This window comes from Thamnophis sirtalis, unplaced genomic scaffold, assembly GCF_051295495.1.
Source record: "Thamnophis sirtalis isolate CommonGarterSnake01/CBP01778 unplaced genomic scaffold, rThaSir2_p1.2 scaffold_2, whole genome shotgun sequence".
NCBI classification, from domain to species: Eukaryota; Metazoa; Chordata; class Lepidosauria; order Squamata; family Natricidae; genus Thamnophis; species Thamnophis sirtalis.
In genome coordinates, this window is record NW_028261382.1 from 2,904,486 (window position 1) to 2,931,100 (window position 26,615).

General features: G+C 46.2%; 1 protein-coding gene across 2 annotated transcripts in view; it reads left to right on the forward strand.

Annotated features, from left to right (window-relative positions):
* Window positions 1–26,615, forward strand: part of LINGO1 (leucine rich repeat and Ig domain containing 1) — a 386,153-nt gene that overhangs the window by 93,577 nt on the left and 265,961 nt on the right. For both annotated transcript variants that reach the window (XR_015695411.1, XM_087704005.1), the window contains exon 3: window positions 13,099–13,142. The gene's annotated coding sequence lies outside the window, so the exon portion shown is untranslated. The remainder of the gene's footprint in view (window positions 1–13,098; window positions 13,143–26,615) is intronic.

Genomic DNA, 26,615 nt, shown 5'->3' on the forward strand with positions numbered 1-26,615 from the left:
TCTCCTTCTTCTCCTTCTCCTTCTCCTCCTCATCATCCTTCTCTCTTCCTCCTCCTCTTCTTCTTCTCCTCCTCCTTCTCTTCCTCCTTCTCCTTCACCTTCTCTTCCTCCTCTTCCTCCTCCTCCTTCACATTCTCCTCCTCCTTCTCTTCTCCTTCTTCTCCTTCTCCTCCTCATCCTCCTTCTCTCTTCCTCCTCCTCCTCCTCCTCTTCTTCTCCTCCTCCTTCTCTTCCTCCTTCTCCTTCACCTTCTCTTCCTCCTCTTCCTCCTTCTCCTTCACCTCCTCCTCATCCTCCTTCTCTCTTCCTCCTCCTCTTCTTCTCCTCCTCCTTCTCTTCCTCCTTCTCCTTCACCTTCTCTTCCTCTTCCTCCTTCACCTCCTCCTCCTCCTTCTCTCTTCCTCCTCCTCTTCTTCTCCTCCTTCTCTTCCTCCTTCTCCTTCACCTTCTCTTCCTCCTCTTCCTCCTTTTCCTTCACCTTCTCTTCCTCCTCTTCCTCCTTTTCCTTCACCTTCTCCTCCTCTTCCTCCTTCACCTTCTCCTCCTCCTTCTCTTCTCTTTCTCCTCCTCCTCCTCCTCCTCCTCCTCCTCCTCCTCCTCCTCCTCCTCGTGTACACCAAACTTTAAACTACCCAGATGAATCTACCTTCTTGGCTTTGTTGTTAAGCCAAAAAAAATAAGTCATTATTGGTACACGTTTCTGGTAGTAAGCTGACATTCCAGCAGATGTTTGTTTGTTTGTTTATTGGATTTATATGCCTCTTATATGCCAATTTATATGGACTGGGCTCTGTGTGTCTCCACATTCACTCTGTGTGCTGTTATCCGCTAAAAGCCTCCACTTGAGCGCAATGGTTTTACACTTAGACACTCCAACCTTCAACCTACTCGGGGTCCTCCAAGTAGTAGAAGAGAGGTCCGATCCTTCAGTCCGACCCTCTTTTAAGATTACTCCTTGCTCGAGGGTTTCCTTCCTCCACCTTTCAATTCGATTTTGTTCCTGTGGACCCCGAGGAATCTTTCTCCTTGCCATAAAGTGGCTCCGAGATCCGAGTCGGTGGGCTTGGGGCACCTTCCCATTCAGTGCAGTGGTGGGTGTTCCTGACCGGTTTACTACCGGTTTGCTGAGAGGGCGTTTTGCGCGTGCACTGCTGGCTTTGCTCGCCTGTGCGCCCATCACACATTGCTGTGCATGCACAGTTGACTGAAAACTGTTTTTTTTTAAAAAATAATTTTTATTAAACCTTATTATCTTTAAAAAACAGAAAGAAAAATACAACATCATAAGAAAGACAAATCATACATAACAATATAAAGTAAATATACAGCCTTTTGTATCGGCATTCATTAGTTATACTTCTTTTTTTTTAAGCGTAAAACATACAGATACAAATACCGTTTTAAACATACAACCCCCCCCTCCCCTCCCCCCCCCGCGGTGACAGTCATTCACAGCCCAACTTTTTTCTTTCCTTCCTCATTGTTAGGTCTCTAAGCCACATCTTCTCATTGCAAAGTTCAGGGATCTATTACAATACCCATGTTAACTTTCCCCGTTTTAAGTCCCTGCTGTTCTCCTTGTCGCCCACATATACCATAGGTTCCAGCTAAGATAATGCTCCGTTTCTCCTTTGTCCCTCAGCCAACCCGTCATTCTGTCCATTTCTGCACATTCATAGATCTTTTTAATTATAGCCTCTTCCGACGGTATGGTAGTGGATTTCCAAAATTGTGCATCAGTTATTCTTGCGGCCACAATTATATGTAGGCTCAAATGCCATATTGAACTGCTTATGTTTTCTGGTTTAATGCTTAGTAGAAGGTTCTCGGGTCTCCATTCCATGTTTGCCCCAGTAACCTCTGTTTTGTGTGTCTCCAGAAACATTCCTGTGGTGGCAGAAGAGATGGGGAACCAGTTTGGGGGCATGGCAGGCCTGGTCACTGCCAGTTCCAGCGACCCAGGCCACCATACCACTACCAGTTCACCCGCACGGGTCCAAACTGGTAGGAACCCACCACTGGTGTTGTGGATGCTTAGTTTTCTTGGCATCTGTTGCTGTTCCTCTCCTGATCTTGGGTGCGGCAATACCAGCGAGGGAATATATTTTCTGAATCAGTGTGTGCTTGAGACAGCCTGTCACTAAGCATACTGCATCAGCATGCTATTGACTCTCATTCACTATTCAGCTGCTTTTCTCCTGCCGAACCGTAATATAATTAATTCCTTCATCGCCTTGTGTGTGTTTCCCGGTGAGGCAGTCTCTGATTCAGCTTATGTTTCCTTTCTGGGTTTTTTCCCCCCCTCCCTTGCTTCCCTTCCCTTCTGGATCAGCTGATCCGCCCACTGATTATCCCGTTAAGAGGCAGAATAAAGACTTGTCAACTCTTAGGCAACTTGAAGGGGGAAATAACTTCTCTAACCTTTTTAGTAAATGCTTTATTTTCTGCTTCCTTTGTTGCGTCTTGGTATAATTGTGATGATCTTGAGATCTTCCAGTGATGCAAGTAAGGGAAGGGAAGAATGAACACTGTAATACTATTTTTGGTTAAATGGTGAAAAGCCTGAGGTGTAGAATTCCACTGAAAAGAGAGAGAGAGAGAGAAAGACACACAGAGAGAAAGGGAAAGACAAAGAGAGACACACAGAGAGACAGAGAGACAGAAAGAGAAAGTCAGAGAGAGAAGGGGGAGAGAGAGAGAGACAGACAGACAGACAGATGGAGAGTCAGAGGGAGAGAGACAGGGGGGAGAGAGATGCAGAGAGACACAGACAGACAGAGAAAAAGAGAGAGACAGAGAGAGAGAGAGAGGAACAGAGAGAGAGAGAGAGAAAGAAAGAGAAAGACAGAGAGAGAGAGAAAGGGAAAGACAGAGACACACAGAGAGACAGAGAGAGAAAGACAGAGAGAAAGACAGAAAGAGAAAGTCAGAGAGAGAAGGGGGAGAGACAGACAGACAGTTGGAGAGTCGGAGAGAGAGAGACAGAGGGGGAGAGAGATGCAGAGAGACACAGACAGACAGAGAAAAAGAGAGAGAGAGAGAGAGAGAGAGGAACAGAGAGAGGGAGAGAGAAAGAAAGAGAAAGACAGAGAGAGAGAGAAAGGGAAAGACAGAGACACACAGAGAGACAGAGAGACAGAGAGAGAAAGACAGAGAGAAAGACAGAAAGAGAAAGTCAGAGAGAGAAGGGGGAGAGACAGACAGACAGACAGATGGAGAGTCGGAGAGAGAGAGACAGAGGGGGAGAGAGATGCAGAGTGACACAGGCAGACAGACAGAGAAAAAGAGAGACAGACAGAAAGACAGAGAGAGAGGAACAGAGAGAGGGAGAGAGAAAGAGTAAGACAGACAGAGAGAGAGAGAAAGGGAAAGACAGAGACACACACGGAGAGACAGAGAGACAGAGAAAGACACAAGAGACACAGAAACATACAGAGACACACAGAGAAAGAGAAAGTCAGAGAGAGAAGGGGGAGAGACAGACAGAGAGAAAGACACAGAGAGAATCGGGGAGAGATAAAGAGAGACACAGACAGACAGAGAAAGAGAGAGAGAGAGAGAGAGAGGAACAGAGAGAGGGAGAGAGAAAGAAAGAGAAAGACAGAGAGAGAGAAAGGAAAAGACAGAGACACACAGAGAGACAGAGACAGAGAGAGAAAGACAGAGAGAAAGACAGAAAGAGAAAGTCAGAGAGAAGGGGGAGAGACAGACAGACAGATGGAGAGTCGGAGAGAGAGAGACAGAGGGGGAGAGAGATGCAGAGAGACACAGACAGACAGACAGAGAAAAAGAGAGACAGACAGAAAGAGAGAGAGAGAGAAGAAGAGAGAGAGGGAGAGAGAAAGAGTAAGACAGAGAGAGAGAGAGAGAAAGGAAAAGACAGAGACACACAGAGAGAGTCAGAGAAACAGAGAGAGACAGAGAAAGACACAAGAGACACAGAGACAGAGAGAAAGACACAGAGAAAGAGAAAGTCAGGGAGAGAAGAGGGGGAGACAGAGAGAAAGACACAGAGAGAGTCAGGGGAAGAGATACAGAGAGACACAGACAGAGAGAGAAAAAGAGAGAGAGACAGAGAGAGAGAGAGAGAGAGACAGAGACAGAGAGAGAGAGAGAGAGAGAGAGAGACAGAGACAGAGAGAGAGAGAGAGAGAGACAGAGACAGAGAGAGGGAGCTTCTATAGATGCAATCACATCATCACTCATAATTATCCACCACATTCAAAGCAGAGAAATTGGGCAGGATGCGTCCTAATGTGTCTTGGGTTCACCGTTAACCAGAACGGTTGCTGGAATTGGGTATGTCTAGTCTGATGAAAAGAAAGACTAAGGGTGACATGATAGCAGTCTTCCAATATCTCAGGGGTTGCCCCAAAGAAGAGGGAGTCAAGCTATTCTCCAAAGCACCTGAGGGCAGGACAAGAAGCAATGGGTGGAAACTAATCAAGGAGAGAAGCAACTTAGAACTGAGGAGACGTTTCCTGACAGTTAGAACAATTAATCAGTGGAACGGAAGTTGCCTCCAGAATAGCAATAGCAATAGCAGTTAGATTTATATACCGCTTCATGGGGCTTTCAGCCCTCTCTAAGCGGTTTACAGAGTCAGCATATCACCCCCAACAATCCGGGTCCTCATTTCACCCACCTCGGAAGGATGGAAGGCTGAGTCAACTTTGAGCCGGTGAGATTAGAACCGCTGAACTGCAGATAACAGTCAGCTGAAGTGGCCTGCAGTACTGCACCCTAACCACTGTGCCACCTCACCAATCACCTGAAGTGATTGCTCCAACACTGCTCCAACACTGGAAATCTTTAAGAAGATGTTGGAGAGCCATTTGTCTGAAGTGGTGTAGAGTTTCCTGCCTGAGCAGGGGGTTGGACTAGAAGACCTCCAAAGTCCCTTCCAACTCTCTTATTCTATTCTATATATCCTGAATGTTTTTGTCTTGTCAGTCTGCTGAAGAGTGATGCCTCCTAGTGCTACTCAGAGCAGGATCTACAGAAGACAAAGATCCTCATCATTCTCCAAACCTTGGGGTCTCTGATGATGGGGGAGGACTTGTAGAGAGCCTACAAGTCCATCAAAACATGCATTGGGGAAAAAAGTGAGCCAATCCTCTCTCACAGACCATCATCCGTGCCTTAAGATGGGACCCATACTGCATTTCTTCTCCGAGAAAACCTCTGCGTCGGTTCGTGGCCTAGATTCCAATATTGCTTCTAGGTTTTTCGGTCTAATTTCAGAAACTGCTGACTCGGAGCAATGTTTTCCTGGCTTGCAAGCTTCATCCCTCTCACAGGCACTCCAAAATGCTCTTTGTGTCAGAAGGATAATAGAGTGTAGTGTAATCTGATGCAATTGCAATGAATAAGTAGGACACCGTGAAAATTCCCAGCGATGGGAAGTTTCTAGGAATGTTTGAGCTGCCTGAAAGGAATCTCATGAACCCATAAACATTGGCTTTCAAATATCGTCCAATATTGCTTGTCGCTGCTTCCTATCTGCCAGCTGTTGAGTTCAACACTGAATGAGGTTACATTCTGAGTGTTCCTGCTGTCCAGATGTCAGAACTTACCATACATTACGGGAGCTTGTTGTTGTTGTTAGTTGCAAACTCATGTCCGACCCATCGCAACCCCATGGACAACGTTCCTCCAGGCCTTCCTGTCCTCTACCATCCTCTGGAGTCCATTGAAGCTCAGGCCGACTGCTTCGGTGACTCCATCCAGCCACGTCCTTCTCTGTTGTCCCTTTCTTCTTTTGCCCTCCATCGTTCCCAGCACGAGGCTCTTCTCCAGGGAGTCCTTCCTTCTCCTTAGGTGTCCAAAGTCTTTGAGTTTCCTCTTCATGATCTGGCCTTCTAAAGAGCAGTCTGTTTGTTTGTTTGTTTGTTTGTTTATTATATTTATATGCTGCCCTTTTCCCCCGAAGGGGACTCAGGGCGGCTCACAACTCAAACCAGGGAAGGGGGATACAGACAAAAAATTAAAAACAAAACATAACAATGCATAATTTAAAACATATAACAGTCATACCATTCGAGACGGGGGCAACAGCTCTTTAGCCCCAGGCCTGTTGGAACAGCCAGGTTTTAAGGGCTTTGCAGAAGGCCTGGGGGGTGGTGAGGGTTCGAAACTCCACGGGGAGTTCGTTCCAGAGGGTCGGAGCAGCCACAGAGAAGGCTCTCCTCCGGGTAGTCGCCAGTCGACACTGGCCGGCGGATGGAATTCGGAGGAGGCCTAATCTGTGGGATCTAATCGGTCTAGTGGAGGTAATTGGCAGCAGGGTTGATCTCCTCTAGGACTGACTGGTTGGATGGCCTTGCAGTCCAAGGGACTCGCGGGAGTCTTCTCCAGTACCAGAGTTCAAAGGCCTCCATTCTTTGGTGCTCAGCCTTCCTTATAGTCCAACTTTCACAGCCATCAATTGCAACTGGGGAAACCATCGCCTTGACTAGACACACTTTTGCTGGCAGGGTAGGGGGGGCTACCATCTATAAAACCTTCAGAGAAGTCTGTCAACCTTTGCAAGGTATTTCTCAAGGTCATGCAGTCCCCTGTTGCTACCTGCCAATGGGAAAAGTCAATGGGGAAGCCAGATCCATTTAACAACCAAGTTATGGCAGTGATTCACCTAACAACTGTGGCAACAACAGTCGTAAAATAGGGGGAGAACCCTCATTTAACAACTGTCCTACTGAGCAGTGGAAATGTTACATTCAACTACTGTTGTAAGTCAGGACTACCCATCCCATGGAAGAGATGTACCATTTGCCATCTAGCAATAGCAATAGCAGTTAGACTTATATACCGCTTCATAGGGCTTTCAGCCCCCTCTAAGCGGTTTACAGAGTCAGCATATCGCCCCCACAGTCTGGGTCCTCATTTCACCCACCTCGGAGGGATGGAAGGCTGAGTCGACCCTGAGCCGGTGAGATTAGAACCGCTGAACTGCAGATAGCAGTCAGCTGAAGTGGCCTGTAGTACTGCACCCTAACCACTGCGCCACCTCGGCTCTCTCTGTTTTATGCGCTGGAATGACTATGATAAATGAAAAAAAAGTTGCAGAAAAAAGTGCAGTGCTGTTGTATGTAACTCCTACAATCTGGCTAATACAGTTTAAGTATGCCTGAGATTAAAGGATCGTGGTCTGCAAAATCAGTTTTATCCCGACAGCGAATGAAGTGCCGCCTTAGTGTAAGCAATGCAAATGTCATTTCAGAATTTCAACGTTCCTGCAATCTTCCAATTTACCAAGGCCTGGCTCAAGGAGGGCTACCGTTCTTATATTTTGCACATGTTCAGCTAACACCCATGTTCCAGGTTTTTTTATATATATTTGTCCCGGTGAGAATGCAGTTCCCACCTTTTAAAAATAAGCATAAATAATGTCCCTCTCTGGGCTCTTAAAAAAAAAGAATGCTGTTTCTTTTTTTCTCCATGTGGTAAGGTGAATTAATTGCTGAGCAAAATAGCATGAATGAAAGCTGATGGGCGAAGCAGAATCGTGACCGGGTCTGTTTTAGAATCCGATTTAAATCGATTCTACACTCAAGAGTTATAGGGACGCCAAACTGTGCTGGACAGGGAGGATTTCACCCCTGCTTCAAACAAAGAAGCAATGAAATTCTTGGAGGACCATGGCATCCTTGCATTGCTATGAAGAACTCACATCCACATTTCCCTCTGTCCCTTCCCCCTTTCCAAATTGCTTTATGTCCTTCAGCCTAGGAGAACATCTTCTATAATGCTTATCTTGTCCCACTCTTTCTCAATTTTCTGGTTTCTGATCTTCCCGCTCACCACCTGTTCTTCCTTCAGGTATCGGTCAACATGGGTGCCAGTTGTGACATTAAACAACGAAAGCATAGCCTATTTACAGCTTATCCAAAACGCAGCCCATCTTCCTAGGCGTTGACCTCCGCCCACCATAATCCCCAGCCAGCATAGCTGGGGATCATGGGAGCCGTGGTTTTAATACTACTCACCGAATGCCAAGTCGGAGAAAACGGAGGATTGGGAATCACGACGATTGAAACGCAACAGATGGGAAGGACATCTGTTTGGGGAAGATTGCGATAAGTTTAACCTGAACAAATAATACTCATTTTCTCTCTATTAGTTTAACCTTTTGCTCGTTAAATAGCCCACTAATTGTACTCTTGCCAGGTAAAGTAGAAGGGCAGGATAAAATTGGGGGTTTGCCAATTTTGTGCCATCCCCCCCCCCCCAATGACAAAAAACATCAGCAGCCCAGAAGGACATGGGTTAATTTTTTTTTAAATGGCTTTCCAAGCATTTCTTTCTTTCTTTTAAAAAATTCTCAGGATTCACGTTCTCGCAGCCATTAGGTGGCATCTAACAGACATAAGGGCAGCTTAGGAGGCAAACTCCTGCCCTTCAAGTACTAAAAATATAAACAGCAGCTTCGTAGCTGCCTAAGTGCCAGCAACCAACCATTTCCTGGAGGATGCCGAAGAAGCTAATCTTAGATCCACCTGAAAGGTTTTGTTCTTTGACAAGCCGTCTTACTCCTTCGATGTTAAATTAATGGCTTCCTGCAACCCATGTTTTCCATTTGCACCTGGAAAGTTGACTTTACAGGATGAGAGTGGGATGATTATGATTCTAGGATCAGGTTGTCCATTTGGGGCAATAAAGGCCAGAAGTGAACAAATTTCCCCAGATACTTTCATGTCGATGTAGCCTGTTTCACGGGAAGAGGTTGAGATCTCACAGGTGCATTTCTACAGCAGGCTAAAGGTGGCTGGTGTATGATTCACATTTGTTGGAATTTAGTTGCCTTTCGGGGAGGGGATAAAAAAGGCCACTCCGTGGGTGAAAACTACGTTTAAACAGAGTGGTTCTCCAAAGACCACCTAACTTTCTGGGGATCTGAAATAGTACCATAAATTTTCCCCGACCAGTTGAGTGGCTGAGTGGCTAAGATGCTGAGCTTGTCAATCAGAAAGCTCAGCAGTTCAGCAGTTCGAATCCCTAGTGCCGCGTAACGGAGTGAGCTCCCATGACTCGGTTAAATTCTTAGTTAATATTTTAGTTTTCTCTTTATTTATTTTAAGCCCTGCCACTTTACCGAATTGGTTTATGTCTTGTAATAGTTTTAGTCCAGTTTCTAGGAGTTCCTCTGTGAGTTCGAATCCCCAGCACCATGTAACGGGGTGAGCTCCTGTTACTTGTCCCAGCTTCTGCCAACCTAGCAGTTTGAAAGCACGTAAAAAAATGCAAGTAGAAAAATAGGAACCACCTTTGGTGGGAAGGGAACAGCATTCCATGCTCTTTCAGCATTGAGTCATGCCTGTCACATGACCACGGAGACGTCTTCGGACAACACTGGCTCTTCGGCTTTAAAACGGAGATGAGCACCGCCCCCTAGAGTCGGGAACGACTAGCACATACATGCGAGGGGAACATTTACCTTTTAATAATAATAAAAGAACTGTTTAACAATCCACACTCGACATCGTTGCTGCTAAAAGCACCAAGAAGCACACAAAAAGATATTTTGAATTGATTCTTTGGGCACCCGGTTGTCTGAATGCATCTTTGTGCATTCTGCTTTGTGTGTGTGGACACGTTGTGTGCCAACATTGCGATGGTGCAGACTGCTTTGTATTCTGACACAAATGAGCCTCACAGCTTCAGAGGAGGCACCTGCAAGAACCTCCACAGAAGCCCTATAAATTTCACGTGGTGTTACATACATGGCAGAGAAAGAGGAGGAGGAGGAGGAGGAGGAGGAGGAGGAAGAGGCTACACTGATATTTATAATTCTCCAGATGCTGCGTTGTTCTTTTGCATACATTAGCAAAATCGACTTATGTAAGTTGGTGCCTTGGGAGGGGAGCAAGGTGAGAATGGTGTGTTATTTTGTCTTCTAGTGTAGTCATTGTTATTTTTATTTTATTTTTTAAATAGCTGTTTGCTAAGCATGCTTCATGCCAGTTGGAACATGGTGCATCTGTCATAGTTTGTTGCAAAAATGAAATCCAGAAAGCACAGAAGACCGAGGCTTCCCGAGAGCATGAAGCAAACTCCTGGTCCCAACAAAAAACCCTTTTATTAATTTACAGTGAATTCTACTCATTCAAATCCAGCAAAGTCTTTCAAGGGAGGATATACAGTCACAGACCTTATCTGGCTTGGAGAGCTGCCTGGCCGAGATCTGCAGAACTTGGCAAGGAGTCTCAGAGAGTCACGAACCAATTAAGCGAACTATTTGTCTCCTGCAAACTCCACTCCCCTTTCGCTCCTCTTTTATTCCCTCTGGGAGGGGCCATTCATCATCCACCTGTGGCCTTACTCCCAAGTCGACCCCTGTTCTTTAGCTCTTCCCTTCGTCTGGCAACTCTGTCCATGCGCATAATGGGAACAGGCTCCAGCTGTTCATCTGCCTCACTGATGTCTGACTCCGAAGGCAGCTGATAACTGTCATACGGCTCTGGCCCCCTCTCTGCCTCTGACACAGAGCCCTCATCAGAGCCTTCCCCAGACTCCAGGACTGGCCCATCTTCCTCCCCAACATCCTCACTCTCCGAATCTGCTGTCAGCTCCGCTGGCTGCTGGTGAGCCACAACACATAACAGCTGGTAGGAAAGGACCAGGCTGAGCCCAAGGGCCCCTCAAACCAATCACCTGTGCACCCAGAAGATATCTTAAGTCCAGCCCTCCCTGAATTCCTTTCTATTCTTAACTCCCGCTAATTTCCCTTGACCGCTAGTAGTTCAGATTCTTGTAGAGAGCTTAAGTTTGCAATGAATCTTTCTCTTCGCTTGAACTGCCTGAATCTCCTGGCTAGGTATCCCCAAAAAGTCACAGTAGGGTGTCAAGATGCTATCATTTCCTCTCCCCAGTAAGAGACTGGCCCATGTTCCTCCCCAACCTCCTCACTGTCCGAATCTGCTACCAGCTCTTCTGGCTGCTGGTGGGCCACTACAGTATCCGAAATCAAAGCAGCAGGTAGATGGAGGGGTGGGTGGGAGAAAGACCCACAAGGGCTCTATCTCCATATGGGAATCTCTCACCACCCGGTGATGCAAAAGGGGTTCTTATTTCACAGGAAAGAGAAACGTGGGTCCAAGGCTCCAAATAGCTTTGTTTTGCCTCTTTGGCATTCTTTCTTTAAAAGAAAAAACAAAATCTCCCCTCCCAGCAGGAGGAAAGGCTGAGTTAATTATATTGAGTTTATTTCTTCTGTTTTGGTGGGCGATCAATCTTAACAAAATTGTATAGCTCCCAGTCTTAGAGGGAAGGGAAGGAGCAAGCCATTTGGGTAGGGAGAACGAGAACAAAACACAACACAGTTGATTTTCTAGTGCTTAGATGATTACCACACCTTCCCGTGGCACTCTTGGCTTGGTGCGGTCTTGTTTTCCTCTTGGATTCCCTGTCGGGAAGAGATAAGAGGAGTCAAAGATGTGGGAGAAGTTGTAGAAAACTGCTGGTAGAGCAGATTGATAGCCCTTCTAGGGACGGTGAGAATTGGGTTGGTAAGAACCAAGCAAACTTTCCAAACATCTAGAGAATCAGGAGGCACTTCAAATGATCACTCACGCCCTCGTCACCTCAAGACTTGACTACTGTAATGCGCTCTACATGGGGCTGCCCCTGAAAAGTGTTTGGAGACTACAACTGGTCCAGAATGCAGCCGCGCGAGCGATACTGGGTGTACCGAGATACACCCATGTTACACCTCCACGAGCTGCACTGGCTCCCTATCGGTCTCCGAACGTGCTTCAAGGTGCTGGTTATCACCTTTAAAGCCCTACATGGCTTAGGACCCGCATATCTACGAGACCGTCTTCTGCCACATACCTCCCAATGGCCGATAAGATCACACAGGATGGGCCTTCTCCAGGTGCCGTCGACTAGACAATGTTGTCTGGCGGCTCCTCGGGGGAGGACCTTCTCTGTAGCTGCCCCGGCCCTATGGAACGATGTATGTGATGGTGGAACCTAGTTGGGATGGATGGATGGATGGATGGATGGATGGATGGATGGATGGATAGATAGATAGATAGATAGATGAATGATCTATGGAGACTCTTAGTCAGCCATAGATGGTGCTTTCCCAAAAGGTATGTTTTTCTTGTGTTTTCCTTGAACATGTTTCACTTCTTATCCAAGAAACGTCTTCATTCTTCAGTTCAGAAGCTTCTTGGATGAGAAGACTAATGTTTTCAAGGGAAAAAAACAAGAAAATCCAGTTGCCTTTTGGTAAATCACCTTTGGGATGGATGGATGGATGGATGGATGGATGGATGGATGGATGGACAGATGAATGATCTATGGAGACTCTTAGTCATCCATAGATGGTGCTTTCCCAAAAAGTATGTTTTTCTTGTGTTTTCCTTGAACATGTTTCACTTCTCATCCAAAAACGTCTTCATTATTCAGTTCAGAAGCTTCTTGGATGAGAAGACTAATGTTTTCAAGGGGAAAAAAAGAAAGAAAGTCCAGTTGCCTTTTGGTGAATCACCTTTGGGATGGATGGATGGATGGATGGATGGATGGATGGATGGATGGACAGATGAATGATCTATGGAGACTCTTAGTCATCCATAGATGGTGCTTTCCCAAAAAGTATGCTTTTCTTGTGTTTTCCTTGAACATGTTTCACTTCTCATCCAAGAAACCTCTTCATTCTTCAGTTCAGAAGCTTCTTGGATGAGAAGACTAATGTTTTCAAGGGGAAAAAAAGAAAGAAAGTCCAGTTGCCTTTTGGTAAATCACCTTTGGGATGGATGGATGGACGGACTGACTGACCAACTACAGTGATTGAACAAGGAAATCTCCAAGCAGAAGTTTGAGGTTGTAGGGCTGGCATATTGTGACTCCTCAGAAATTCCTCTTAGGTAACCTGCTCCCGGGGTCTTTTCCTAGTGTTTTCATATAGCCATCAAGACAGATAAGCATCGATAGGCCTGTCCTTCCCCCATAAACGATTCCAATCCAATGCCTCCAATGAAGAGCTTTGGTGCAATTGTTGAGATGTATGAAGATATACTAAACGTTTGGTTTGAGCAGAATTGTTTTGCTCTTCTGCAAACTTATTTATCTCTTCTCTCTGTTCTTTTCCAGGAATCTTGTGGACACAGAAGCCCTCCGCCAGACTGCTGTTCCTGGTAAGTGCTTTGAGGTCTCTCCATTTTATAAGACAGAGTGTTGTGTTTACGTTGCACCCCCATGGAGATCCATTGCTTATTTTAGTAAAACAGCAGGTAGATTAAAACAAACTTTTCATGGTTGGGCAGCTCTGAGCTGTGGCTAATCAGATATACTGTATATGGTGCTCCACAAGGGTCTTTAAAAAAATCTCCTATTACTAAGTAAAGGCAATGAACTAAACTAAAACAGGACTGTCTAAACGATAATAAAATAAGGAGGCATTTTTCTCATGCAGGCAATGCTAGTAGAGCAAATCTGGCTTGTTATGAATGACCGCAGCATATGGGGATCCCACACTGATTACACAAAGTAATGGTTGCTGGTAGTTCAACATTGCCAAAATCAATTTTAAAGTGGCTAAATAATTCCTGAGCCATTGGCTATTTTGTACTGGATGTGTTTGTGTTGGGTTGCCATGAAAAAGACACAGGAGGCCTTATAAAAAGTCGGGACACTGGTTTTGTAGAAGAGGACTAACTGGAAAAATCTATCTCACTTCAAGTGTCCTCAGGCTTCTTCTGCAATAAAATTAGAATAGAATCGGAATCAGAATTAGAATGATTACAAGTGGAATGGAGTGGAATGGAATGGAGTATTAGGATTGCCAGGAGAATTGAGTAGGAGCTGTCTGTGGTACTGAAGTGCTCCACAATTGTCCAATCTACATCTTACTCATACTCAAGACATTCCTCTCTTTGATACAGAGGTCTTCAAACTTGGCAACTTTAAGACTTGTGGACTTCAACTCCCAGCTGGCTGGAGAATTCTGGGAGTTGAAATCCACAAGCATAGCTGGCTGGAGAATTCTGGGAGTTGAAGTCCACAGGCATAGATGGCTGGAGAATTCTGGGAATTGAAGTCCACAAGCATAGCTGACTGGATAATTCTGGGAGTTGAAATCCACAAGCATAGCTGGCTGGAGAATTCTGGGAGTTGAAGTCCACAGGCATAGCTGACTGGAGAATTCTGGGAGTTGAAGTCCACAGGCATAGCTGGCTGGAGAATTCTGGGAGTTGAAGTCCACAGGCATAGCTGGCTGGAGAATTCTGGGAGTTGAAGTCCACAGACATAGCTGACTGGAGAATTCTGGGAGTTGAAATCCACAAGCATAGCTGGCTGGAGAATTCTGGGAGTTGAAATCCACAAGCATAGCTGGCTGGAGAATTCTGGGAGTTGAAGTCCACAGGCATAGCTGACTGGAGAATTCTGGGAGTGAAATCCACAAGCATAGCTGGCTGGAGAATTCTGGGAGTTGAAGTCCACAAGCATAGCTGGCTGGAGAATTCTGGGAGTTGAAGTCCACAGGCATAGCTGACTGGAGAATTCTGGGAGTTGAAATCCACAAGCATAGCTGGCTGGAGAATTCTGGGAGTTGAAGTCCACAGGTCTTAACATTGCCAAATTTGGGGACCCCTGGTGATAGCTTCCACTTCCTGTCTGAACTAAGGACAAACACAGTTGTCAGTTTCACACCCACAGATGGAATGTATGGGGATTTTCAACCTGCTCCTTCAAACTCAACAATTCTCTTCCAGATATAAGGATTGGTAGCTGAAGTGGAAACGTAGAACTGACTTAGAAAGACAGAATGTAGCGATGTAGGAGTCCCCCAGTCCGTGGTCTTCTCTGACGTCTCCTCCATGTAAATGGAGGCAGTAGGAAAAAGCTCCCCCCCCTTTCCTTCTTTTCAAGTCAACATCCCATCTATCATTCCCGAAGGCTGACCTTGTACTTGTTTTTAAAAGGGCGTTATTCGTATTTTAAGGTAGTGATGAATCAATCCACTCTGCGTTGCACTTGTATGTATATATATTTTCTGACAAAAGAACGATGAATGGTGGAAAGCCAAGGAGGTGTTTGTGGATGTACCAAAAAGGGAAGCATAGTCTTCGGAAGAAGCATGAAAGTCGGCTAGGATGCTTTATTGACAGCAGAGCACATTGTGGATGCAAAAAGAGCATTCCCGCATGTATGCTCCCAATGCATTAGGCCTGCTTCTCTCAGAATTAATGCCTCCAGCAAGGTAGAAATGCTAAACCACTGAAAAACAGTGTAATAGAAAAATCAGTGATGTGTGATGAGGTGGAGCAGAGGTTGCCCAAACCTTTAATTTCTTGGCCTGGAATACAAGCTCTTCCACCCCAAAGGGCTCAGATAACCTACAAATTAAAGGCTTGTTCTGTTTTCTTTAAAAAAACAAACCCTAATAAATAACAAAATAAACCACATTGATTCAGAAGTAGGAGAAGATTCTTACTGTCTGTGCAAAATATTTTCTGAGGTGTCCTGATTGGTCCAGCGACATCCAGAAAACAACAGAGCCGAGGTGGCGCAGTGGTTAGAGTGCAGTACTGCAGGCCACTTCAACTGACTGCTATCTGCAGTTCGGCGGTTCAAATCTCATCGGCTCAAGGTTGACTCAGCCTTCCATCCTTTCGAGGTGGGTAAAATGAGGACCCAGACTGTGGGGGCGATATGCTAACTTTGTAAACCGCTTAGAGAGGGCTGAATGCCCTATAAAGCGGTATATAAGTCTAACTGCTATTGCTATTGCTAATTGTTTTTTTTAAGATTTTATAAATCCATGTGTGTTTGGGAGGAGAAAGCAAAAAAAAAAAGGAGATGGAAATTTTAAACCGGTCTAATCAATTCAAGGATCAATACAAAGAATCAGTTTAAAACAGATAAACAGCATTTGATGATAGATTCCCAAATTTTGACGACAGAAAGAGTTCATTAAAATTTCTGGCTCTTGGGCTGAGAAGATGATGACTAAAGGTCCATGGACTTGAAAGAGTGTCCGGAGCACTTGTGGGTGATCTCAAGGTTTCCCCTTGTCTGCAGAGGAATGATCAAACAGCCGTCTCTTCATTCCACTGAAGTCATCAATCATTTTCATGGAGGTGTCTTTAGTCCTTCATTTCTGGCGTAGAGGAAATAGGTTAATAATCAATAGGATTGCAAATGTTGCTATAAGTGGGATTTGTTCAATAGTAGGAGGGAGGACAAGGAGTTGGCATTTAGTATTTTCCTACTATCCTCATAAGTAATTTGCTTTTGCCAAAGAGCAAAAACGGGAGATGGCTTCCTTCTTTCCTTCCTTCCTCCTCCTTCCTTTCTCCTTCCTTCCTTCCTTCTCCTTCCTTCCTTCTTCTTCCTTTCTTCCTTCTCCTTCCTTTCTTCTTTCCTTCTTTCCTTCCTTCCTTTATTCCTTCCTTCCTTCTTTCTCCTTCCCTTCAGTCCTTCCTTCCTTCTTTCTCCTTCTCTTCCTTCCTTCCTTTCTTCCTTCTTCCTCCCTCCCTTCCTTCTCCTTTCTTTCTTTCTTTCTTTCTTTCTTCTTTCTCCTTCATTCCTTCACATTCCTTCCTTATTCTTTCCTTCTCCTTCCCTTCCTTCCTTCCCTTCCTTCCTTCCTTCCTTCCTTCTCACCAATAATCTCTTTGTTGTGACTTGCCCACTCATGTCTCCCCTCTGCCTGTAATTGATTCTGCCATGGGTTTCGCACAGATGATTTTCACTGGGGTCTTTTGCTCATTCCTGGACATTCAGTATTATAGAAGACATTTGAGCATGACATGAATTCAATTATTTTCCCGGTTTGCTATCGCAAAGCCACATCCGTGGTTGACATCCACAAAAGTCCAAACCTTCTCAATTGCTTTCGCTGAAAAGGCTTTCACAGGTGAGGTCAAGAAGAGTGTGTCACGCTGGGCATTTGCCCTAGAAGAAGGGCCCTTGGGCAGTGTTTCCTCGACTTCAGCAACTTTAACAGGTGTGGATTCCAACTGACAAAATTCTCCAGCCAGAAAGCTTAAACTTGCTGAGGTTCAGAGACACTGCCCTAGGGGACATGTGCAATGTGATACAAAGGCCTTCAAAAAGAAAACCAGCCAGTATTTCTTTTCATTTTGGACATATTTCCCCCATTTTCATGCTCCTTGGTGTTATTTCAGATTCTCTCTTCTTGAATGACCTGAGCCATTCAAGAATCCGCTTCTGACATGAACTTCGCCCATCCCAGATGCCAAGACGATGCTCTATTCTTTCAGTGATGAATGAATTAGTTAGGTGGAACTGGGAAAGGAGAGAGAGGGTGGATAAAACCCCTGGTACATTACTGGGGAGGACTGGTTTTGTCCGGACAGCATGCTGAACCTGATTGTTGCCTTGAAACCATTTTTTCCTGGCTTTGCACAACACAGTACGTTGGACCATACAGTTACCAAGTGAGCAAAGTTTGTGCAACACACAGTCACAGTTAGAAATCAAAACACGTTGACTCATTCTAGACAACATGGGATCCCACTTCCCCTCTTTAAGCAAACTGTGCAGCTCAGTGTCCAGTGCTGAAGGGTCATGGATAGGAGAAGAATTCCCAATTGTCTGACTGTGTTAACTTGAGAGATTTTGCTGAATGATTGGTAGATATTTTTGCATGGTAGACAGAGCAGTCCTTGGCTGCGGTTGGGCTTGAGACAGGGGTGGACAACTGGGTCAGAACAATTCCCATCAAGTTCAAAGGAGGATTAATTCAAGACTGCTAGTAGGAGCTTCTTGAATGCTGTGTACCTTTTTCGCAACTATTGAACGGCGGTGGGAGGGGAGTTCTCAATAAATATCTGTAAGATCTAGACTCTCAAAAATCTAGATTCGCTTGCACCATCTGAGATGACCATTAAGTCATTTTGGAACAGAAGGTTCATTGTAGAATGTCCTCTCTCTTAGTTAAACCTTCCTCTGATGAGATGCCACCATGCTTCTCCCTCTAAAATAAGAACAGAGTCTTCCTTCTTTAACCACTTTTGATGGCTTGCCATTGTCTCTTCCATATTTTTCCCTAGTACATGTCAGGCCAGCAGCCATCTTTTCTTTTGGGTCTTTGGCCTGCCACACTTTCTATTATTCGACTATACGTTTTCTATTGTGGGAAAATGGGAGGGAGGATGGTACGGAGTTAGATGAAATGTAGCCATAGCAAAATTCTTTCTAGAAAGCCAAGGTCATCCTTTGTCTTTGCATCTCTGCACCTGACCGGATCTGGATGGGTGGAACTGCCAGCATGGCAGGGGAAGATTTGACCATGGGATGGACCGGTGGGTGTGGGGGGCAAGATCTTGAACTTTCAACTGGGAGGGGGAAAACGGGAAGCTTTCATATTCGGGTTTTCCCAGACGTGCCAACATGGCTCTCTTCATAAATTGGAACTTTGAGCAATACTTTGCCTTGGACTCTGATTTAATTTTGGATGCTATTTGGAACCCTGACACACACAACAGAGGGAAGTGAATGGGATCAGATAGAAGATCTCGTAGTTGGGTTTGGAGGGGAGTTTCTGTGGCGGATCAACAGGGAAAGAAACTGGTAGACAATCCTGGAGCTGACCAGGTTGGAAAGGCCACAAGTGCTCTTCAATCCTAGCAGGGAGCTTGGGAATTGTTTGGAAAGCAGATTAACAGACCAACTAAACTCTCTGCCCACCTAAATGCAACGGCCCATGATGGGCAAATAAACAGGAGATGGGAATCCTTGTTGTTTGCCATCCTGTTCTCAGGAAGGAGTGTGGAGGAGGAGTAACAAGGCTGCCACAGCTGGCAACAAAGATCTTCTTTGCTGCTGTCTGTTGGCACCAAGCCCAGATGGAAATGATAGCGTCATGTCCACCTCTCTCTCCAGCTCTGGTCTCGCCTCCATCTGATCTTTTAAGTGGACCCAGAGCTTAGCTGTCAGTGAGCCTTATGCCAAAAGCCTGTTAGAAGCAGATGAGATATTGGCTTGTTAAGTGCCCCCATCTTCTTTCGTGTTGATGGCAAACTCTCAAAGGAAGAAGGAGCTGGTTGACCTCCTCCTTGTGGCGGCCGTCTTCCCTTCCAGCCTCCTGGGCTTTGGTGAATTTGGCTATAGGACTTTCTGGCAGGGATGGAGGTCTAAGTGACTCGTAGCATCCTGGGGCATCACAAAGCTTGAGTTCCACCTAGGTCAAGCAAGTTATAGAGCAAACCTTTCATTCCGAGATGACCTTGTAAATGCTCTTCTGTTGCTCCATTCATTCAGTCCCACTCACTTTACTATAGCCTTTAGCTACCCGGCTTGGCTGACTCATCAGATCTGTTGTCCACCTTTCTTTCAGCCGTCAGCCAAGCACCAGGAAAATCAGGAGATCCAGGCAGCTCAAAATGGGTGCAAAGAATTATTGTGAGTTCTCTACAAGAACCTGAACTACTAACAGCCAAGGGAAATTAGCGGGAGATAAGAGTGTAAGGAATTCAAGATGGGATGGACTTAGATTTCTTGTGAGTGCAAAGGGACTCGTGACTGATGACGTGTTTAGCCCCTCCCTCCCTTGGGCTCAGACTGGTCATCTCCTATAGCATCTCATTCTATAGCTGTGAGCCATCAGCTCTAGCACGCATGTGTGCGCCAGCCAGCTGATTTTCCCTTCCAGAAGAGGCCCTTTTTTGCCCTCCCCAGACTTCAGGAAAGCCTCCGGGGCATGGGGAGGGCAAAAAACAGGCCCAAGAGGCCAACTGGAAGTTTGGAAATGATCCATTTCCAACTTCCGGAGAGCCTCCGGGGGATACCACATTTGCTCTTCCCAGGCTTCAGGAAAAGCCTCCAGCGCCTGGGGAGGGTGAAAAACAGGGCCAACTGGAAGTTCATTTGTGGGGGCACATTTGCATTATGGGTCCCATCACGTACCCTATCACGCATGCACCCTCACATTTTTGGCACCCAACAACAAAAAAGGTTAGCCATGCCTGTTCCACAGCATCTCCTCCTCCTCCTCCTCCTCCTCCTCCTCCTCCTCCTCCTCCTCCTCCTCCTCCTCCTCCTCCTCCTCCTCTTTCGACTTGTTCCCAAGTAACGTCCCTGTGGTATTCGGCTACGTGATGCCGACTGTCTCTGAGCTCTCCAGGGGACCTTCTTGGGGTATTGTGGGGAGTTGGTGGGGGAGTGGAACTTGTTTAGTTCTCCCCGGACAGTTTAAAAGAAGAAGCCACACAGAGTTGGTGGATTGCAGAGAAATGAAGAGACTTAGATGCTGAGTGCTGGCTTTTAGGAGACACACGTAATGAATAATATCTGGGGATAATTAGCAGAAGTGGGAAGTGCTGACCATAAACAAAGGAAATTGCTGATCTGTAGCAAGATCTGGGCTGGGATATTCGCTAAGACATAAGAGGGGGAGGGCAGGTAGAGCACAGTCACATTCTGTTACAGGTAATTCTTGATTTACAAGCACACTTGGGAGCAGCATTTCTCTCACTAAGTAATGCAGCTACTGTGTGAGTCACACACACACACACACACACACTTTACAACCTTTTTTTTGCCACAATCGTTAAGCAAACCATCACAGCCGTTCAACGAATCTGGCCTGCTAGGAAAGTTGCAAATGCTGACCAGGTGATCCTAGGATGCTTCCACAGTTGTCAATACATCCCAGTTGTCCATCAGCTGAATAACGATCATATGACCACAGGGATGCTGTGAGGGTCATAAGTTCAAGGACTGGTCATAAGTCACTTTTTTTTTCCAGCAGCATCATAACTCTGAACAATTGTAAAGCAAATAGTTGTAACTTGTAAGTCAGGGTGTCCCTGTAGTATAGCCTATAGTTCTAATTTTCCCTATAGGGCCTGCTTCCTGATCTGGACCAGCCCAAAGGGATGATCTCAATCCTTCTTAGATCCCAGTAAATAGGAAAGGAACCTACCTACCTGTACCAAAAGTGATTTTTTGGGGACTTTCTGGTTTTTATTTGAAGATGTTTATCTTCAAAGAAGCTTCTTGGATGAGAAGTGAAATGTCTTCAGAGGAAAACCAGAAATTCCAGTTGCCTCCCCACTCCAGGGGAAGGATACTGCAAAATCCCCATTCCCTCCCCACTCCAGGGGAAGGATACTGCAATATCCCCATTCCCTCCCCACTCCAGGGGAAGGATACTGTAAAATCCCCATTCCCTCCCCACTCCAGGGGAAGGATACTGCAAAATCCCCATTCCCTCCCCACTCCAGGGGAAGGATACTGCAAAATCCCCATTCCCTCCCCACTCCAGGGGAAGGATACTGCAAAATCTCCATTCCCTCCCCACTCCAGGGGAAGGATATTGCAAACTTCCCTTTCCCTCCCCATTCCAAGGGAAGGATACTGCAAAATCTCCATTCCCTCCCCACTCCAGGGGAAGGATACTGCAAAATCCCCATTCCCTCCCCACTCCAGGGAAAGGATACTGCAAAATCCCCATTCCCTCCCCATTCCAGGGGAAGAATACTGCAAAATCCTCATTCCCTCCCCACTCCAGGGGAAGGATACTGCAAAATCTCCATTCCCTCCCCACTCCAGGGGAAGGATACTGCAAAATCCCCATTCCCTCCCCATTCCAGGGGAAGAATACTGCAAAATCCTCATTCCCTCCCCACTCCAGGGGAAGGATACTGCAAAATCCCCATTCCCTCCCCACTCCAGGGGAAGGATACTGCAAAATCCCCATTCCTTCCCCACTCCAGGGGAAGGATACTGCAAAATCCCCATTCTCTCCCCACTCCAGGGGAAGGATACTGCAAAATCCCCATTCCCTCCCCATTCCACTAACCTGCTTTCAAGCTCTGTTCTCCTGTGCAAGGCAACAAAAGAAGACCCAGCCAATCAGCTGGAACTCAGGAGGCAGCGAATAGATGGGGGCGGGGCCAGCCAGAGGTGGTATTTGACGGTTCTCCGAACTACTCAAAATTTCCGCTACCAGTTCTCCAGAACTGGCTGAATGCCACCTGCGACTCTTGCCCTGAGGAAATCAGGTAGCCGACCGTCTGCTCCCCCCCCCCAAACACACATCCCAATGCCCTTCTTTTTCTCATGCCTTAACATGAGCGAGACCCTCGCTCCTGCGATTTATCTGAGTTTCTTCATTTTCCATTTGCGGGGGGGGGGGAGAAGAGCCAGGCAGATAGGCAGCCGTTCATCTTTCAGCATTAAGGAAGTTGCTTCTATTATGAATTGTCACCGTGAGATTAAACACCTAAATTCCAATTACAGGACCAGCTGTTCGGCTGCATCACAGCCCCCCGGGCCAAATGATCCCTGACAGAGGAAGCATCTGAAAATGCTTGGGTGAAGAGCTTTGGTGGGGGAGGGGGAAGCAGGACTAAATAGTTATGGATAGCACCATCTTGCTCCTGATGATATTCCTCCTGGGGGCCAAAATCAGGGCGATGGGACCATCCCTCACATTTTGCCTCTGTAGACGGAAAAGGGAGGCAGGATTTCAAGAGTGGAAAAGCAGGCAGAGGGACCCTCTCCTGTAACTGGCCTCTCGCCACCTTTTTCTCGGCTCTTGCAATAACCCAGAGGAACTCCCAATCGATCAAGAGAAGGGTGGAATGGAGGAGAAGAAACATTATGCATTGGGAATCATTTGAAAGCAGCAGGATGGGTGAGGACAGAAGCAAAGGGATGTTTGTGCAAAGCTATTTCCAGAGAAGTCAGCGAGACGAATTAAGGGGTAAGATGGAAGGAGAAGACAACCATCTCTTGCTTGCTCCTATTCCGGGTGAAGCTCTGGTCGACCTTTCGGGGATTCCTGGAAGGAGGGCATGTTTAGCACCTCGCTACGAAGGAATTAACCTGTTCCCTTTCACCAAATTCCTCTTCCTTTTTCCACTTTGACATTTCCATTTCATTCCCTTACCTGATATGGTCTGGTTTAAATGCATCCCAGAGAAAGAAAAAGATGGTTGTTGTTAGTTAGTGTTGTGGCCCAGAGGGAGCCGTTGGAGCTGCCACCAGACTCCGACAGTGAGGGGCCCTATGAGTCGGCTCTGGAGGATGTGGAGGACCCTGGACAGGGTTCCGACTCCGAGCAGGGCGCAGAGGGGCTGGTTGGCCACCAGGAAGTGCCTGAGCCTTGGACCAGTGGGAAGGAGACAAGGGAGAGTGATCCAGATGCCAACAGTGCGTTGTTCCTGGATGCCCGGCATCGAAGAGCTAATAGGCATCAGGAACAGTTGCGCAGTTACAGGAGGTAATTGCACTCAGCTGGTGGTCATTAGGCTCCTCTCCAGACTATAAAAGGACTGCTTGTGCACACGCCCCTCTTGCAGAAGTCAACACAGGAACTAATGTCGGAGAACATTATTGTGAGCTTGGCAGGCTGGATTGCTGCCAGGGCCTATCTGTGCTGGATTGCTGCCAAGGACCTGTCTGTCTGTGAATAAATTCCGTAAAGTATCTTTGGCTTGGAGTGTTTTGGTGTGGGACGAGGGGGGGGGGGTCAGAACAGTTCATTGTTAATTTTATGGTTGGGGGTCACCCCAACATGAGGAACTGTATTAAAGGGTTGCGGCATTGGAAAGGTTGAGAACCACTGATGTAGGGTTTCCTGTCTAGGCAGGGGGTTGGATTAGAAGACCTTTTGTGACCCAGAAGACTCTGTGATTCTATTCTATTCTAAACGTTACAGACCCAAATCAGATAGGACCCTCTGAGCCATATTCAGGAGCTCTCTGTATGTTCTTGTTTGGAAACAGCGCCTAATTGGGTTATCTCTGGCTCGAGTTCATCTTCTTGCAATAAACCAGGAAATCGAGGAGGGCATGACAAATCCTGCTTTCTTTCCTTGTTTTCTTTCTTTTCTTTTTTGGTAATTCATCTCTGATTGCAGGGCAGATCATTTTGACCCCACTGTTGCCAGAAGCGTAAAAGCATTCCGTGGCTGTTACATTTTCTGTAAGTAGGCGATGAAAGCCAGAAGTTCAATTCCATATTAAGATACCTAATAGAAAGAGCTCATCCCCCTGAGTGCATTGCACACCTGCAGATCTGACCTCTGGTGGAACTGTTCCAGGAAATGAAGGACATTCGTTGGAGTTAAATGCAGCCACATTGTGGAACAAATATGCCTCCCTTGGCTGAAAAATATCTCCTTAAACTCCTAGTAGAATCTAGAAGGAATAATGGAATCATAAAAAGAATTATAGAATCATAGAATAAATCATTGAATTGTAGATTGAATTGCAGAGGGAATCAAAGAAGCATAGTCTCAACCATAGAATCATAGACTCAACCATAGAATCATAGACTCAACCAAAGAATCATAGTCTCAACCATAGAATCATAGACTCAACCATAGAATTATAGACTCAACCAAAGAATAATGGTCTCAACCATAGAATCATAGTCTCAACCATATAATCTTAGACTCAACCATATAATCATAGACTCAACCATAGAATCATAGACTCAACCATAGAATCATAGACTCAACCATAGAATCAATTACGAGGTCAAAGAATCAACCATAGAATCAACCATAAAATTGATTATGAGATCATAGACTCAACCATAGAATCAATTATGAGATCATAAAATCAACCATAGAATCAATCCATAGGATCATACAATCAATCACAGAATCATAGAATCAAAAGGACCCAAGAGGTCACCAAGTCCAACTCCCTGCTCACTGCCAGAATCACTTCACTATCCCCTGTAGAGGACTATCCAAGCTGTGTTTAAAAACCTTTGGTGAAGATGGAGAAACCATTCCCTGTGGCAAGCTGTTCCACTGGTTGACAGTTTTTATTGTTGTTCTTCATGTCTCACCCGTATCTCCATCCTTGAGGTTTCACCCGTGAGTTCTGGTCTTAGTCTCTGGAGTAAGCGAACAGTCCAAGCCCTCTGTGGTTGTTGTTGCATCAGGCACTAGGAGGTGGAAAATGCCATCTTCTGGTCTTCAAGCATGGAACTCTGCCTTTCCAAACGTGCATCCTGACATCTAACACCAGAATACAAGTCATACATTTGGCATCAGGATGATACAATGCCACGATGACAAGAGAGGGCACAGCCCATGGCTGTATAATGGGTAGAGACAAAGGCTCTCTCTCTTCTCTCTCTCTCTCTCTCTCTCTCTCTCTCTCTCTCTCTCTCTCTCTCTCTCTCTCTCTCTCTCTCTCTCTCTCTCTCTCTCTCTCTCTCTCTCTCTCTCACACACACACACACACACACACACACACACACACACACACACACACCCTCTCTCTCGCACACACACACACACAGACACACACCCTGGCTGGGTGGGATGAAGCCCAATCTTCAGCTCTTTTCACACTGGGGAAGAGGATTTCTCAAACGTTCAAACAGATGGCTGTGCTGTCAATCTTGTGGCAGCTCTGATTACCTTTGGAAGGAAAACAGGAAAAAGGTGGGTGGGGCCCTCCCCCTCCCCCTCCCCCTCCCCACCAGCTCTTCTTCTTCTTCGCAAACAGGTTGTGGTTGCTGCTAGGAGTGAAAATACCATGCCCGCCAAACTGCCTCCACGTTTCCGTAGAATGCCTCTCCCACTCAACCCCTCCCCACCCCCCCTTGGCACGTGGCATGCTGCGGAAAAACTTGGTGGGAAGCAAACAGTTCAACACAGCCAGGAAAACTTTCCGGCCTTTCCTTCTTGCAGAGTTGTTGGGGAAGGAGAAGGGGAGTTAGGTGAAGTGAACAGGGATGGCATGGCAATCAGCTGGCAAGGTGGTGTGGGTGGGAGTGGGTGAAAGCATCCTGGCACTCATTGCTAACCTGCTTTCTAAGGATGGCAGCCAGGGAATAAATTGACCGATCGGTCGGTCGATTTATTTATTTAAATATTTTTATTAAACAGGGTTTTTAAAAAAAAGGAAAAAAAGATTATTTTTCTTTGCAATTTCCTTCTGTACCACTTTTCCACCTCTGGTATACATCCATTGCAATAGCAATAGCAATAGCAGTTAGACTTATATAGCGCTTCATAGGGCTTTCAGCCCTCTCTAAGCGGTTTACAGAGTCACCATATCACCCCCACAATCTGGGTCCTCTTTCCTTTTTCTCCTCCCTCCCTCCCTTCCTCCCTCATTCCTCTTCTCCCTTCATTCCTTTCTTTTCTATCCTCTCTCCCTCTTTCACTCCTCCCTCCCTTCTTCTTTCCTCCCCTCTTTCTCTCCTTCCTCCCCTCCCTTCCTCTTTCCTTTTTCTCTTCCCTTCCACCTTCCTCTCCCTCTCTCTTTCTCTCCTTCCTTCCTCCCTAATTCCTCTCCTCCCTTCCTTCCTACTTTTTCTCTCCTCCATCCCTCTTTCCTTTTTCTCCTCCCTCCCTCTCCTCCCTCTTTCTCTCCTCCCTCCCTCTTTCCTCTCCTCCCTGCAGTCCTCCTTTCTTTTTTCTCCTCCCTACTTTCCTCTTTCCTTTTTCTCCTCCCTCCCTGCCTTCCTTCCCTCCCTCCCTCTTTCCTTTTTCTCCTCCCTCCCTTCTCTTTCCTTTTTCTCTTCCCTTCCACCTTCCCCTCCTCTCTCTTTCTCTCCTTCCTTCCTCCCTAATTCCTCTCCTACCTTCCTTCCTCCTTTTTCTCTCCTCCCTCCCTCTTTCCTTTTTCTCCTCCCTCCCTCCTCCCTCTCCTCTCTCCCTCTTC